The sequence below is a fragment of the Adiantum capillus-veneris genome, chromosome 24 (genome assembly GCF_014529385.1).
Source record: "Adiantum capillus-veneris isolate H3 chromosome 24, ASM1452938v2, whole genome shotgun sequence".
Lineage (NCBI taxonomy): Eukaryota > Viridiplantae > Streptophyta > Polypodiopsida > Polypodiales > Pteridaceae > Adiantum > Adiantum capillus-veneris.
This window is the reverse complement of record NC_140954.1, coordinates 70,830,823-70,844,992: the sequence shown is the minus strand read 5'-3', so window position 1 is coordinate 70,844,992 and position 14,170 is coordinate 70,830,823. Positions and strand designations below refer to the sequence as shown.

Sequence of the window (14,170 nt, the reverse complement as noted above, 5' to 3'; positions counted from 1 at the left end):
GCTGTTTCACAGAAAAGACAGAAAGCGCTTATGTGCTGCCTTCAAAAATAAGGACAAGCTTTTGACCAACTTGTGGCCCGAATACTGTAATGTGTCTAGACATTGGAAGCAATCGTCTTAGAGAAGTTAAGGTTACTAATTAAGTTTCAAATGGAAAGTGAGTGCAGAGTCTAGACTGAAAAATAACATCAGGTACAGATGGTAGTTATTTCGGGCGTCATTCTCCAAAAAGCGGTGCAGACGGCTTGCATTCATAAAAGATGATCACCGAAACGTTAACCAAATCCAGTTCAAAATCTAGAAAATTCTTTAAAATCTTGTCCATAATTAAAAACCTGTAAAATCTAGTAAATTGGTCGTCTAAGTAGCTTGACTTATGTCCAAAATCTTTTAAAATTTTTACAATTGGGTCTCTGTCACGCAGTGCTCGAAAAAAACCTAGGTTTAGTGTAATTTAAACCTACAAATTTTGAAATTAACATTTAAATTTTATATTTGAAGGTGAGAAAACCTTCAAACTTTGTCAATTTACCTCTGTTGGTCTGCATATGAAGGTTTTCCAAGTTTTTGGAAAAAAGTTTTGATGTAAAAACCTTCAAACTTTGTCAATTTACCTCCGTTGGTCCACATATGAAGGTTTGCCAAGTTTTGGAAAAAAGTTTTTTACGCACACTGCCTCTGTGTAACGCCATATCTTGGAGGTTTCTCTGTTGCGCGCATGCGTGGAGGCTTTCGCTTCTGCGTGAGAGCGTGCTTTTGAACTGTTGAGCGTGCGTGCGAGGAGCCATACGGAATCTACCCGTAGGAGCGCGCGCCAGCACGCGATAGTTCAGACATAGCAAACGACATAGCGAACGCAATCTGCAGTTCATCGCAGGCTGGTTCAGGCGTAGCTTTCAGCAGTTCATCGCAGTCCATCACAGGCTGGTTCAGGCACAGTTTTCAGCAGTTCAGGCGTTCATACAGTTTTCAAGCTCAGCAGTTCAGGCAGTTCATGCCGTTCAGGCCGTTCAGGCAGTTCAGGCTCAGCAATTCAAGCAGCTTTCAGGCGTTCAGCAGTTCGCGCAACAGTTCAGGCAGTTCAACAACTTCAGCAAGTTCAGGCAATTCCCTTGCTGTAGGAGCGCGCGCCGGCGCACGGTGGTTCAGATAGCCGCAAGTCGTTCAGCAAAGCAAATCGTTCAGTAGGAAAAGATTGTGATTTCAAAAGATTGTGGCTTTCAGCTTTAGAAAGGGCTTTGAGAGGTGTGATTGAGATCAAAGATTGACAATGGCTGGTCGAAACTCCGCGTTGACTCGAAGGGGTCGTCCACCTTCAAGGTACTCAATGATGCTCAATGCATCCTGAACTTAGCTTAACATTTCCCTTCTATATTAGCTTGGCTTTGAAGGGGATATTGCTCAATTTAATATCAGCTGGTTCTGTATGCATTTGATGTATTGAGACCCCGGCTAATTAGGTAGTTTGTAAAAAATCTTTTAATTGATCCTGAACTAGAAAAAACCTATACATTTAAGATCTTTAAAAAAGATACATTATGTTTAAGATCTTTAAAAAAGATACATTAGGTTGATTTGTGTTGGGCTAAAGATACATTATGTTTAAGGTCCTAAATTAGTGCTTGGTTGATAGGTGTGTGGCTATAGGTGTGTTGACCTTAATTTATGCTTCATGAATTATGTTTATGAAAGAATTTTAAACACCAAAATTTTTCAAGTGAGAAGCTATTATGGGCTATAGTATTTTTTGAAATAATGCACTATGTACAAAGGTAGCTCTGTCCAATTTTTTTTAAGATTTTTGTTGTGTTTTATTTCAATATGGTGCCATATATAATTTGACTCTTTTGTAAAATTATTGTCTCCATGTTTCTTGTTGATATTGAAACAGCCCGAAACCACGTGGAAGATCACGAAGGGGAAGGAGTAACAATGCTTCTCTTTATGGCCAGGTAGATGCTAGTGATCAAGTATCTTTAGTCTCAGCTACGGACATGATAGAGGAAATTGAGACACAAGGTGAGGAGGTTCTTTCCATGGAAATGGGACAGAGCTCTCTACACGAAGTTGATGATACTTTAGCCCCCGAGGAGAATGGTTTACAAATTGTTCCATGGGAGATAATGGATGAGGTTACCGCAGCGTCTGAGATGGAAGATGATCAAAATATCTTCATGCATAGAGGTGCAGACATCCTTGAAATCACACGTGTTTTTAGTTGCTTTGATTGTCCCTCCATTCCTTTATGTAGATTGATTCCATATGCAAGAGTGAGAGGTTTGAGAGACGATCTCAGTGGATTGAAGGCGGCCTTTGCAAAAGAAGGTTATATGCCAGAGAAAGGAGCATTCATTGTCTCTTTGGTAACATGCAAAAGAGAGGAGAGTTTTGTGAATGGTATGTGTTAACACTTTTGATTTTTGTATTGATGTCCATGTGCTGTGAATGTTGTGTGAAGTTTGACTTTGTGAATGTTCTAGATGAGATAAAGGCTACATGGGATCCTCTTTGGAATGAAATCAATGAAGAATTTGAAGCCGAGTTAAAAAAACAAAGAAAGTTTCAAGATCTTACAAATCACATGTTCTATATTTGGGAAGGGAATCATCGCACCGTGGCTTGGAGGGAAGCGATAAAAGAGAAGTTCTCCACTTCAAAGGAGAAACACTGTCGAGTCCTATGCACCATTATAGATCCCACTAAGGGGCCAGAGATTGCCTTGCTAAGCAGTTTACAACGAATGAACTTGTAAGTGTTGATGTTTCTTCTATCTTTGCTAACACTTGAATGTGAGTATCATATGGTTTTTTGGTCTTTCAATGCAGCATGAACACTCATGCTCTTGTTGTCACTCATCTTTGTGATGAGATTGTCAATACGACACATATTTGTACAGCGGACCATGAAATGTATCTAAAGGGTTTTCCAGATAGAGATCAAAAACTTATTGCCGTTGTACGGAAGAAGAATGCCAAAGGTACAGAACCTTGGTATCCACTTACGCGACGGTACCTTGGCAGATTGGTCTATGACATATGTGTCAGACTAAATGATTTTTACTCTCATTTAAATGCATGATTTTGAAGCTTATTAACGTATATTTAATTTAAGATTCAAATGACAAAAGAAAAAGAAAAGCGAGTTGCTCTTATCAAACAAAGCTTGTCTACGGAAGAGCATCAGAAAGAAGAAGAGAGAATTTGTGAGGAGATTACTCACAAATATCAGGATCGAATTGGAAAGGTATGTAGATAACATGAATTCACGGCATTCTCTTGAGAAAAACGTGCAAAAAGTTACTTAAGTACTTGTCATATGCAATATTAAATTTTTCAGTTGCTTAACATTGTTGATCCCAATCTTGGGACGGATTGGCTAGCAAGAGTTTTGTCTTTGAAATGGGGTCTTGATAGTTGGGCTACGTTGGAGAAGCTGAACTTAATAGCACTTCAAGATGCCCCTGTGCAAAACAAGATTCATTGGGTTTCATTATTAGAAGCAGACAAGATTACAAGGAGTGCATATGGTCTGAAAAAGGGAGATCACGTCTTTCGCATGTAAGTATAGCTAAGATTAAAAGTACTAAATATATCATGCATTTATATAAAAGTCTAACTTTGTCTCCTCTTTTATTTGGAATTGTAGCTGGCTTCGTAGAGAGGGTTTTTTGGCTCGGGTTTTTCAGAGGGCATTTCAGATTGTGTCAGATCTTTTGGATGTGCCAGTCGTGGTGCCTTTGCAGCATGACTGCACTCTTGCATTCTACTTTGAAGAAATTAAATTTGAGGCGAGGCCCTATCTATTTCCAATAGAGGTGTCTCTTGGAGTGAAGACTAAGGATATCGATAAGCAGGCATTAAAGAAGGTGGATACATTGAGAATGGCAGAACAACGTTTGGCTTTCAGGTGAATCACTAACTGACTTAGATATATAATATTCGTTGTTATTGTTTCATAACATTCGTGTCACCTAATCGACCTTTGTAGATTCTTCATGTTCTTGGTTGCCAAGAGTGTCTTGCCTGCCATGCCCTTTTTGGCTAGATAGTGGACTCAGCTAGCGATCCAAGACACAAGCATGTATCCCTCTACTATGCACACATTGACTCCTTGGGAGATAGATAATTTTCCATGGTGGATAGATATGGAGAAGGGCCATGTTCTTGGACGTGAAAGAGAGCTACAAGAGATGATATCGAAGGATGCTGCGATGAAGGTTCCTCCAGTAGACATAGTAGAAGAGAGTCGTGCAAGTATGTTTGATCATGCTCATATTTGCCTATCTAAAAGTTACAGTGCTCTTATTTGAAGTTATCTATTTTAGCAATGCGCAACTCACAAAAGGAAAAGGAGAGGGTTGTGGATCAGATCATTGACGAGGAGGTGGAGCCACCTCCAGGTAAACTACAATTGCATTTGTTAATGCTTTCCTTCCACATGGTTGATGCATGGCTTATTAAACATCCTTGTAATGTCTCAGTTTCTCCTGGCACGATCGTGGCTCGAAGGAGTATCTCTTTTGTTTATATTATGGAGTCTCCATCTCATTGTCTCTCTAGTTCTATGGATACTCGATGCATGGCTATTGTTGGGGACTACATTGCCATTGTTGCAGACTATAGGGCGGGGATCCGTAATCATGCATGGGTCCCTGTACACGAGCATCTCGTGCGGGCACGCTCTAACTCTATCTTGTATACCCGTGGCACGAAATCAGTTTCATGGGCTGCAGATTTGATTTTCTTAGATCTTCCATTTGGTGGGTCCCTCTTAGGCTCCTCTACTTCACCTCCTTGGGACATTTTCACTGAGGATCATGTACGTGCTGGCGCTCATTTGGCATTCTCGACATTGGCGGATATTGGATGGCTGTTGATCATGGTTTCTTTGGCAGGTCTATCTTGTTTATATTCATGCAAAAAAAATGTAATATTTGTGGTATTTATTATTGATATTTAGTTAAAATAACAGGAGAGGCCGTTGGCTGGGTGGAGATATTTTCTCGTGCTTCGGAGATGGTGGTTCATCGTCGCATTGTAGTGCTCCATCATGGAGAATATGGTTATGTGGAGAGTTTTTGTGGTCGTGTGGAGCTGATACATTTGTTTTTACATCAATATTTCAGCACTTTGTCTTGTTGTTTTCTCTAATCGTGTGTCTTGTTTTGCAGTGTAATTGCTCTATGCTATTTATGATTCACAGAGTGGGTATGCGTCCACCTTGCTTTGTATCAGAAAGCATTGCCTTGTTCTCTCGTCTTGGTATGCACTCTTCGGATTCTTTTATGGTGCATCACCTTCCGGAGCTCTCTCAGGCTAGATCATTATCAGGCGAGCCATTGCGAGGAGGACTGCAACGGAGCCATTCTTTCATTGCATGTTTTGTGGAGCTCCTTTGCCGACGAGGAGGTATTTGTTTGGAGCTTGGATGTGGCACAGCCCCTGTACTAGCAGCTTGCTTGGCTTCAGGACGAGCATGTGTTGCAGTCGACATTGATGAGCCACTTATTTCAGGATATGTGTTACCGTTGCTTCGCCCTAGAAAGCGGGGCAGAGAGGAGGCATCCACCTCTTTAGATATTGATGATGAGAGTGACATGCCATCACGTGTCAATTCCTTTGACGACTAGTGAGGGCCCCTCTTACTTTTGACATTGACATTGCTCTCATCTTTTTTGTCACTAATTTTGTATTAGCGTTGGTATTTATTGATCATCGATACTGCCTATATTACTTGTTTGATACTGCCTATATTACTTGTTTGGTGTTTAACTTCACAATCTTTTTTTTTTAATGGAAGTGCATTGCCGGTCTACGCAGAGCAGATGGCTAGAACCATGGCAGTTGATACACGTTACAATTCTTGCATCCCTGAGAGGTATCAGAGACATAACGTATTCATCGATGATGAGTGCAAGTCATCATAAGCGTTGGTATTAGCGTTGGTATTTATTGATCATCGATACTGCCTATATTACTTGTTTGGTGTTTAACTTCACAATCTTTTTTTTTTAATGGAAGTGCATTGCCGGTCTACGCAGAGCAGATGGCTAGAACCATGGCAGTTGATACACGGTACAATTCTTGCATCCCTGAGAGGTATCAGAGACATAACGTATTCATCGATGATGAGTGCAAGTCATCATAAGAACAATGGATTTATAACATTGGTGGATGTTAAAATTCAAATTCATGTCTTGTTGTGGATAAGTAGTATGTACTGTTTTTATGGATTTGGTTAAGATTTAAAATCCTCATGTGAGGTGCCGTGAAGGCTTATGATTATTTTTGAAATATTGCTTCATGTACAAGGGAAACTATGTCCAATTTTATCAAAAAGTACTTTGTTTGTTTTGCTTTGTTTTTTGTGAGAGGAGGCATAATGGTTATGGCCATTTTTATTATTTTTTCAAGCGGTGATAATACCACAAATACTGATGTTCTAATATTTTGGATTGTGGATAAGTAGTATGTACTATTTTGATGGATTTGGTTAAGATTTAAAATCCTCATGTGAGGTGCCGTGAAGGTTTATGGTTATTTTTGAAATAGTGCTTCATATACAAGGGAAACTATGTCCAATTTTATCAAAAAGTACTTTGTTTGTTTTGCTTTGTTTTTTGTGAGAGGAGGCATAATGGTTATGGCCATTTTTATTATTTTTTCAAGCGGTGATAATACCACAAATACTGATGTTCTAATATTTTGGATTGTGGATAAGTAGTATGTACTATTTTGATGGATTTGGTTAAGATTTAAAATCCTCATGTGAGGTGCCGTGAAGGTTTATGGTTATTTTTGAAATAGTGCTTCATACACAAGGGAAACTATGTCCAATTTTTTTAAAAAGTACTTTGTTTGTTTTGCTTTGTTTTTTGTGAGAGGAGGCATAATGGTTATGGCCATTTTTATTATTTTTTCGAGCAGTGATAATACCACAACTACAGATGTTCTAATATTTTGGATTGTGGATAAGTAGTATGTATTGTTTTGATGGATTTGTTTAAGGTTTAAAATCCTCATGTGAGGTGTCGTGAAGGTTTATGATTATTTTTGAAATAGTGCTTCATGTACAAGGGAAACTATAGATCTTCGCTCGAGTTTTTCTTTGCTCGCAAAATCTTGCTCGGGCTATGGTAGGACTCCATGTTTTTGAGCTGGCATGTTTGGAATTATAGCATCAAGTGTTGAGAGGGCCTAGAGACTTGTCAAGGACCCCATCATGACTTTAGATTTTGTGGGTTGGGGACATCTGAGAAACCACCTATCTTGGCTATGTAAGTTGTATAATGTGTCAAGAATATGTCCAATGTTTCACAACAACGGTAAGTACACACAATGAATAATGAAACATTTCATATGCACATGAAGCTATAAGGACATCACAATCAACATCGCATGAGTACATCCACACAAGTTACATACTTGTTGTAAAGCAACTCAAGATCTCTTGCTCTAGCTGCTATGTGCTGACATTAATTGGATGGCTGGTATGAGATTCAAGGACTTCCCAATGTCGTGGCCCTGTGCAGACATGGTATGAAACCCCATTGAAGTTGTTAGTTTAGTCATTGTTACCTAGTGTGGCTACAATATGGATGTTTGCATTTTTTAGGATTTTTATCAATTTTAGACTACTTTTGGACACTACTTCTCGCCAAGAAAAAAACCAAAAGCACTTACGACTAGAGCTTTGTGCATGAATCAACTTTCTTTTTATACCAACTTTTAGAGGTGACATGCATAAAATAAAGGCTCAAAAAGTTTGCATAACATTTGATTGCAATTTAAAGACACCAAATAGCACTCTTGACATAGAAAGCAGAGGAGGAGTAATCTCAAAGAATTTTGAATAGACAACCTAAAGTTTCATCCCCCCTTTCAAAGATGGCAAAACTATTAGATTTGGCATTTGAGTAGCATAGTAGAAGTTAGGGTTTTGGGTGAATTTTTTGATGTAAAAGGGTGAAATAGAAAAGAGTGAAGAAGAGATTCATTATAAGCATTCTAGATCCAAATAGACATCATCATCCTGAAGATATGTTTGGATCTGAACCCGCTTCTACCTTCTTAGACATTTTTTCAAACACATTTGTTTTACGAGCCTACACATAGCAGGACACCATACTTTTAATGCATCTATACTGTATCATTTTTCTAAGTTGGTGTAGCAACATTGTGTGTAAATCAGATCCCGGAGTAGGAAGTCAATTCCTTAACTTGTAATTATGTCATGATATGTATACAGTATAAATGCCCATGTGAGCTGACCACTGGCCAGTTAGAAATCCCTAGGTATAAAAGATAATAATGTTAATGTGAGGAGAAGGCTTATTTTTTGGAGAGAAAAGAGCTATGTTGTACGTACGCTCAACCAGCCTAGCAGCTACAACTTGTAATCAATATATTTTATGATCGGGTAATCAGATTTCAACTCCAAAACTTGCATTGTGCTCCTCTTTCCATGATCTTTCAATGAAGTGTAAGCATTGCCAATTCTGTTTGGTTCACGATCACACATTTACGAGCCTAATCTTCATATTTGAGTGCTTAAATCACCGTTTTTTGACGTTATTAGATCTTAGGGTGACCTGTTTGGGCTATTCTATTGCATTTTTTGGTACTTGGATAATGAAGGATTGTGATCCATGACCTTGTTTGAATGCAACAAGACTTGGTAGAAATGTCCCCTTAGTCCTAATATAGCTTCCCTTAAGGTTTTGTGACGATCTGACTTCGTTTAGTCAAGAAAAGGGTGTGATGATCGAGAGTTGTGAGAAAGGACAAATGCAAATTTCTTGATCATTGAGTGGTGGTTCATTCCGATGTTTCCAAAAAAACATTTAGCTATCCCTTTCAGCTTTAATTTTTTGTTTGTCTGAATTAGCCAATACTCTCCGTGTTGAGAATATAGTGCTACCAGACTTAACCAATCTAGTTGAAAAATGTTTTTTTACAAAAAATTGCTCTCTTGTCACATAATTGGTTATCCATTATTAGTACTTGGATCACACCTGACATTAGCTTAAATTTTCAAAGACTTTCACACAAATGGTTCATTGTGGGTCTAGATAAGGCTGCTAATTATCTTACTTTTATCTACAAGAATCTTGCTTGGAAGGCTATTCATTTACGTCTTGCTGGGGACAAGTGTTTCTTGGGCACTCAAATCTATTTGGGATTTGTTTGCAGTGTATCTTTTGGTACCCAATATTGCCTAGTTCCTTGCATGTCTTTGTTATGAGGATAGATCTTGTGCCGAGACGATGATATAGGTGTTGTTCTTGAACTTTATTTTGCTCACTTTAAAGCCCGTATGTTTGCTTTCTAGTCCTCCTTCCTGCATGCAAATGATACCTTTAGTTGTCCACCTTTGAATGTTCATTCCAATACTTTCACATGCCAATCTTGGATAGCTTTATATGTTTGCATTTAGGGAACTCCTAGTATCATATCTTCATTCATATGCTAATCTAAAATGCAGATAAACATGTGTGGGCACAAAAATTTATGCACAAAGATATTTAAGTTGATCATGCCCAATGTTGGAGTGAAATCTGTATGGCACACTTTGACCTTAGCTTCAATACTCCAAGGGTTGGGTAATCGCCTTTTTGTAGGTTGAATAGCTTACTTTTTTTATATTGGCAACTATATTTGCTAATGATTTGACTTTAAATCAAGTAGCAGAGAACACTACGGATAACCCAGCCTACTCGAGGTCAGAGATAGCTGGCCATAAGAAATTTGGAAGATGGTCAAGAAAGCGAGAGATGAGAATCTGAATGAAGAGGCAACACCCATTGCAAAAGTTGATCTTGGCAAAGGCACGATTGATGTTGACATTTAGTCCATGTACAGGGATCAAGGTACATAGAAATTAGTGGATAGTCAAGAGGACACCTTTAAGGAATTACCTTCCTACCTGGGTCCTTATAAAGGAAAATCGGATGTTATGGTCTTACCATCACACCAATGGACCGTACAACCAATCATAAATTCTCAAGGATTGTAAGAGTTTTTTTTCACAGTAGTGAGATAGACATTAATCGTGGTGAAACTTCCGAAAAAGTCAGACCACACATGTGGATGGACGTTGAAAAATGTCCTGAGAAAATGGGCATCAAAAAACGAGTGGAAATTTCAGATCTTGAAACACAAAGGTGGAACCAACCCAAGAAGAAAGAAAAATTGATTCCCATAAACAAGGTTGGGGAGTACTGTGAGGGCGAAGAAGGAAATACCACACTGCCCATCAAGCACCAGGGAGTAGAAAACATTTCTACCTTGGATAGTGGAGCAGGGATAGCTATAGCAACAAAGCATTAGGAAGAGAATGAGTCTAGGAGGGCCTTCTTATTTGATAGTTTAAAGGAGTCAAACATATAGTATTAAGAAAGCAATCAAAAGAAAACTTTTGAATTCAAATAGACAAAATGTCTAGTTTATTTGAATTCAAATTTCCCCCCAAAATGAAATTTAAATCTAGCGGGCAGAACCATATCATGTAACAAATCTACCAAAAGAGTTTGGCATGTAGATTGCAAATTTATAATTTTTGCCCAAATTGAAGATCATATGTAGGAGTCATGGAAGACGAAAAATCATAAAGTTCTCCACCCCCTTTTTGGGGGGAAAAGTGTATCCTTTGACCAGTCTTACACCTCTCTTACACACCCACCATGCTTTGCACACATGGAATGCATCTATTGGTCAAATTGTTAATCACCCCCATAATCTCATGGAAAATAAAGAGGCCCTCCTAGACCACATTCTCTTCCTAACGGTTGATTTGGGAGAAATGGGAAAAACCAGCCCTTAGGAAAACTAGGATGAGACTACAGTTAGTTGATGGCTACATTGCAAGGCCTATTGGAATTTTGGAACAAGTAGTGATGACCTCCTATGGTATTGGATACGAACATATGTTTGCTATAGTAGATTTTGGTACTAAGAACAACTATGATATTATTCTAAGAAGGCCATCCATGTGCTAGTTAAAGATGGTCTAAAAATGAGGCGATGAATATATCTACTTACACCACATGGAGACCACAACATGCATCAACTTAAGTGACCACAACTATAGAAATGTGAAACAAACACCTGTAGAAGACTTTGACTCTACAACTTCTACAGAGTCTATAGTACCTATGCGGTTGAACTCTAAGGCTCAATTGTGGATGTGGGGAGCTTTTGATTGTGGCAGTTCTGTCAAGGAAAAAAACAAGAAATCAAGACCATTTGAAGATCTGGATTACATACCTGAGTCTTTTCCTGAGGAGAGAATGGAGCCTTTAGAATGGACTCAGATGTTGGCCACCTTAGATGTGTGTGTTAATGAAATCATGCCCACCAAATTTTCCCGGGGAGGTCACCTAATAAAAATGTAACCTATCACGTGAGTCAACAGAAGGGTATTTAAAGTTCTTGAAACTTACAGAAATATATATACATAAGGGCATTATTTTTTCAAATTTAAAAAAAAAAACTTTCAGATTTTAAAGGAAAAGGATACATTATATTCTTAACAAAATTCACAGATAAGGGCTTTTACAAACATGTCTTGAACGCACGTGATATGGTAGTTTTACACATAGTGAACCCCCGGGGCAAATTTTGTGACAAGGATGGCTTCAACTTAGTTCCCATATGCATGATTAGAGTAAACCCAATCGAAAATAACAAAAAGACCACAGAAGTTGGTGATGGGGACAAAAAGTCAACAACGAAGTACAATGTTTACATATCTGGAATGAAATTTTGATTAGAGACATTACAAAAGTAAGTGATTTAGGCCGCGCCTTGGAGCAAAATGGGGAATCAATTGATGAATGTTATCATGACATCTTTGAAGCCCAAGGATACAAGGAGCTTAGTACAGATGATGAGAAATCAGAAGATCATGAAAGTGATCCTGAAACAAAAATGGAAAAATTCTTTAAGTTTCCAAATCAGAAACTCAAGAGACAACAACACTACAAGAACAAACGTGCAGCCAAAGGGATGGGAAACAATCCAATGCCACATATCCAGGGAAAACTATCGTATTTGAGACTAGTGGGGACTGATGATTATTTAAAGGACAAGGTAACTAGGAAGGCAAGAACATCTTTTCAGCCAAAAATTTTGAATAAAAAAAGAGAATGAATGAAACATTCAAAAGACATATCAAAGTCAGGGAACACTATTCGTGAACATAAATGGACCAAGGTTGAACAAAAGAAGAAATACAATGAACTAAAATGAACATTGAAAGAGGTATGGACAACAAAAATGGAAAGTGATAACAAAAATGGAAGTGAATCTGGGAAAGACAGGATAAGTGTACCCTTCACATTACAAAAAGTACACTATTCAAGACCGTAAAATCATCATGGAACAGCCAATGAGGTCAAAATCTGAACCATGCAAATCTTACGATGAACCTGAAGACGCGAAAAAATAGATCTAGTAGAACCAAGAGAGGAACCTAAAACTGCTTATATCACTACAGATCCGGAACCAAAAGAAGAGAAGTTGTTGATTCAGACACTCAAAGAGTATAAGGATGTGTTTGCAGGGTCTTATAAGGACTTGAAGGAGGTTGATCCTAACATCTGTTAGCATACAATTCCTCTAAAGCTTGATGCTAAGCCAAGACAACAATGCCCTTACACTTACAACGAAAAAATTTCCAAGAAAATCAAAGAGTCAATTGACAAACTCAAAGAAGCAGAGTTCATTTACGAAATTGAGCACACGGATTTGGTTTCCCCCATTGTGGTGGTACCCAAGAAGAATGGTAAGCTGAGAGTGTGTGTCAACTTGAAAAAGGTGAATGCAGCTACTATTTGCGACAATTATTCTCTACCCATCATTGATCATGTCTTGGAAAGAGTAGCAAAATCGGGCATACAGCTTTTTGGATGGATTTTTAGGTTATAATCAATTGTTGATTAAACCAGAAGATCAACACAAAACAACTTTTGTGATTGAATGGGGTATTTTTGCTTACTGAGTAATGCCTTTTGGGTTGCCAAATGCACTTGCCACCTTCCAAACACTTATGGCTCATGAATTCATAGAATACTTGCGTATCTTTTTAGAAATTTATATGGATGATTTATGTGTGCACTCGATGCTACACAAAGATCATATAGAGCATCTAAAGAAAGTCTTTGGGGAATGTCATACCTATCGGATTTGCCTCAATCCGGAAAAACTTGTTTTCATGGTTAGACAAGGAAGAATATTGGGGCATATTGGAGCATATTGGGGCAAGATAAGTAAAAAGAGCTTATCTATAAGGAAGATAAGCTATCGAGATAAGTGAAGGAATGTAATGTTCGAGACCGTCTTAGATTAGTGACAAGGAGAGCTCAACACATCCGCTCCGACTCTGCAATGCAAAGCGGAGGGAAAAATCAAGTGAGCTGCCCTAACTCTACGTATCTTTTAGCATGGTCGCCCTAAAAGGGGTTGCCTATCCATTTCAAAATCGCAATGGCTGGAACCCTTGGTTTATAGACTGATGCTTTTTTCCTCATCAGTGCAAGGCACAATCGTCAGACAATTCCCTAAGGTTGGGACTTAATTAAACGTCGTCTAATAAATCCACGCTTGTGTAAAGCGCCTGACTTATCGGGTCCACCCGTTTGACGATTGGTTCTAGACAAACCCTCGCTTTCCACCCTGGTGCACCCGCATCTTTTATTTTCCTAATTACTACCACATTGTAACATTTACAAGCAATTGCTTAATTGAATTTCTACACAATTTTGTTCTAACAGCCATATTTCAAACATCACCAAGACAATCTTTCTTCAGACAATTCTATTGAAAACAGCCTACTTATTTAACTTAACGGTTGATCATGATTGACTTGTAACAACATGATTTTTTCCGCACCAACGAAGCCCTTGTACAAATGTTTTCTTATCCATATGGCAATTGTTCAATTTAGGGCAACAACCCTCTTGGGACACCAACCAACCATCGTGCAACAATGTGGCATGGGCACCAACTCACATAGTGCAACAAAGCGGCATGGGCACCAACCCGCATCGCGCAACAACGTTGCATGGGCACTAACCTGCATCGTGCACCAGCGCGGCATCAATCTGCCATCGAATTATTTCAATCTCTATTGGAAAATGAAATTTATTTCTACTTCACCCCAAACTTGATGC

At 38.6% G+C, this 14,170-nt stretch overlaps 1 pseudogene; it reads left to right on the top strand.

Moving 5' to 3' along the window:
* Positions 1-718: 718 nt before the first annotated feature.
* LOC147426562 (uncharacterized) lies at positions 719-13,840 on the top strand (annotated as a pseudogene).
* Positions 13,841-14,170: the final 330 nt, after the last annotated feature.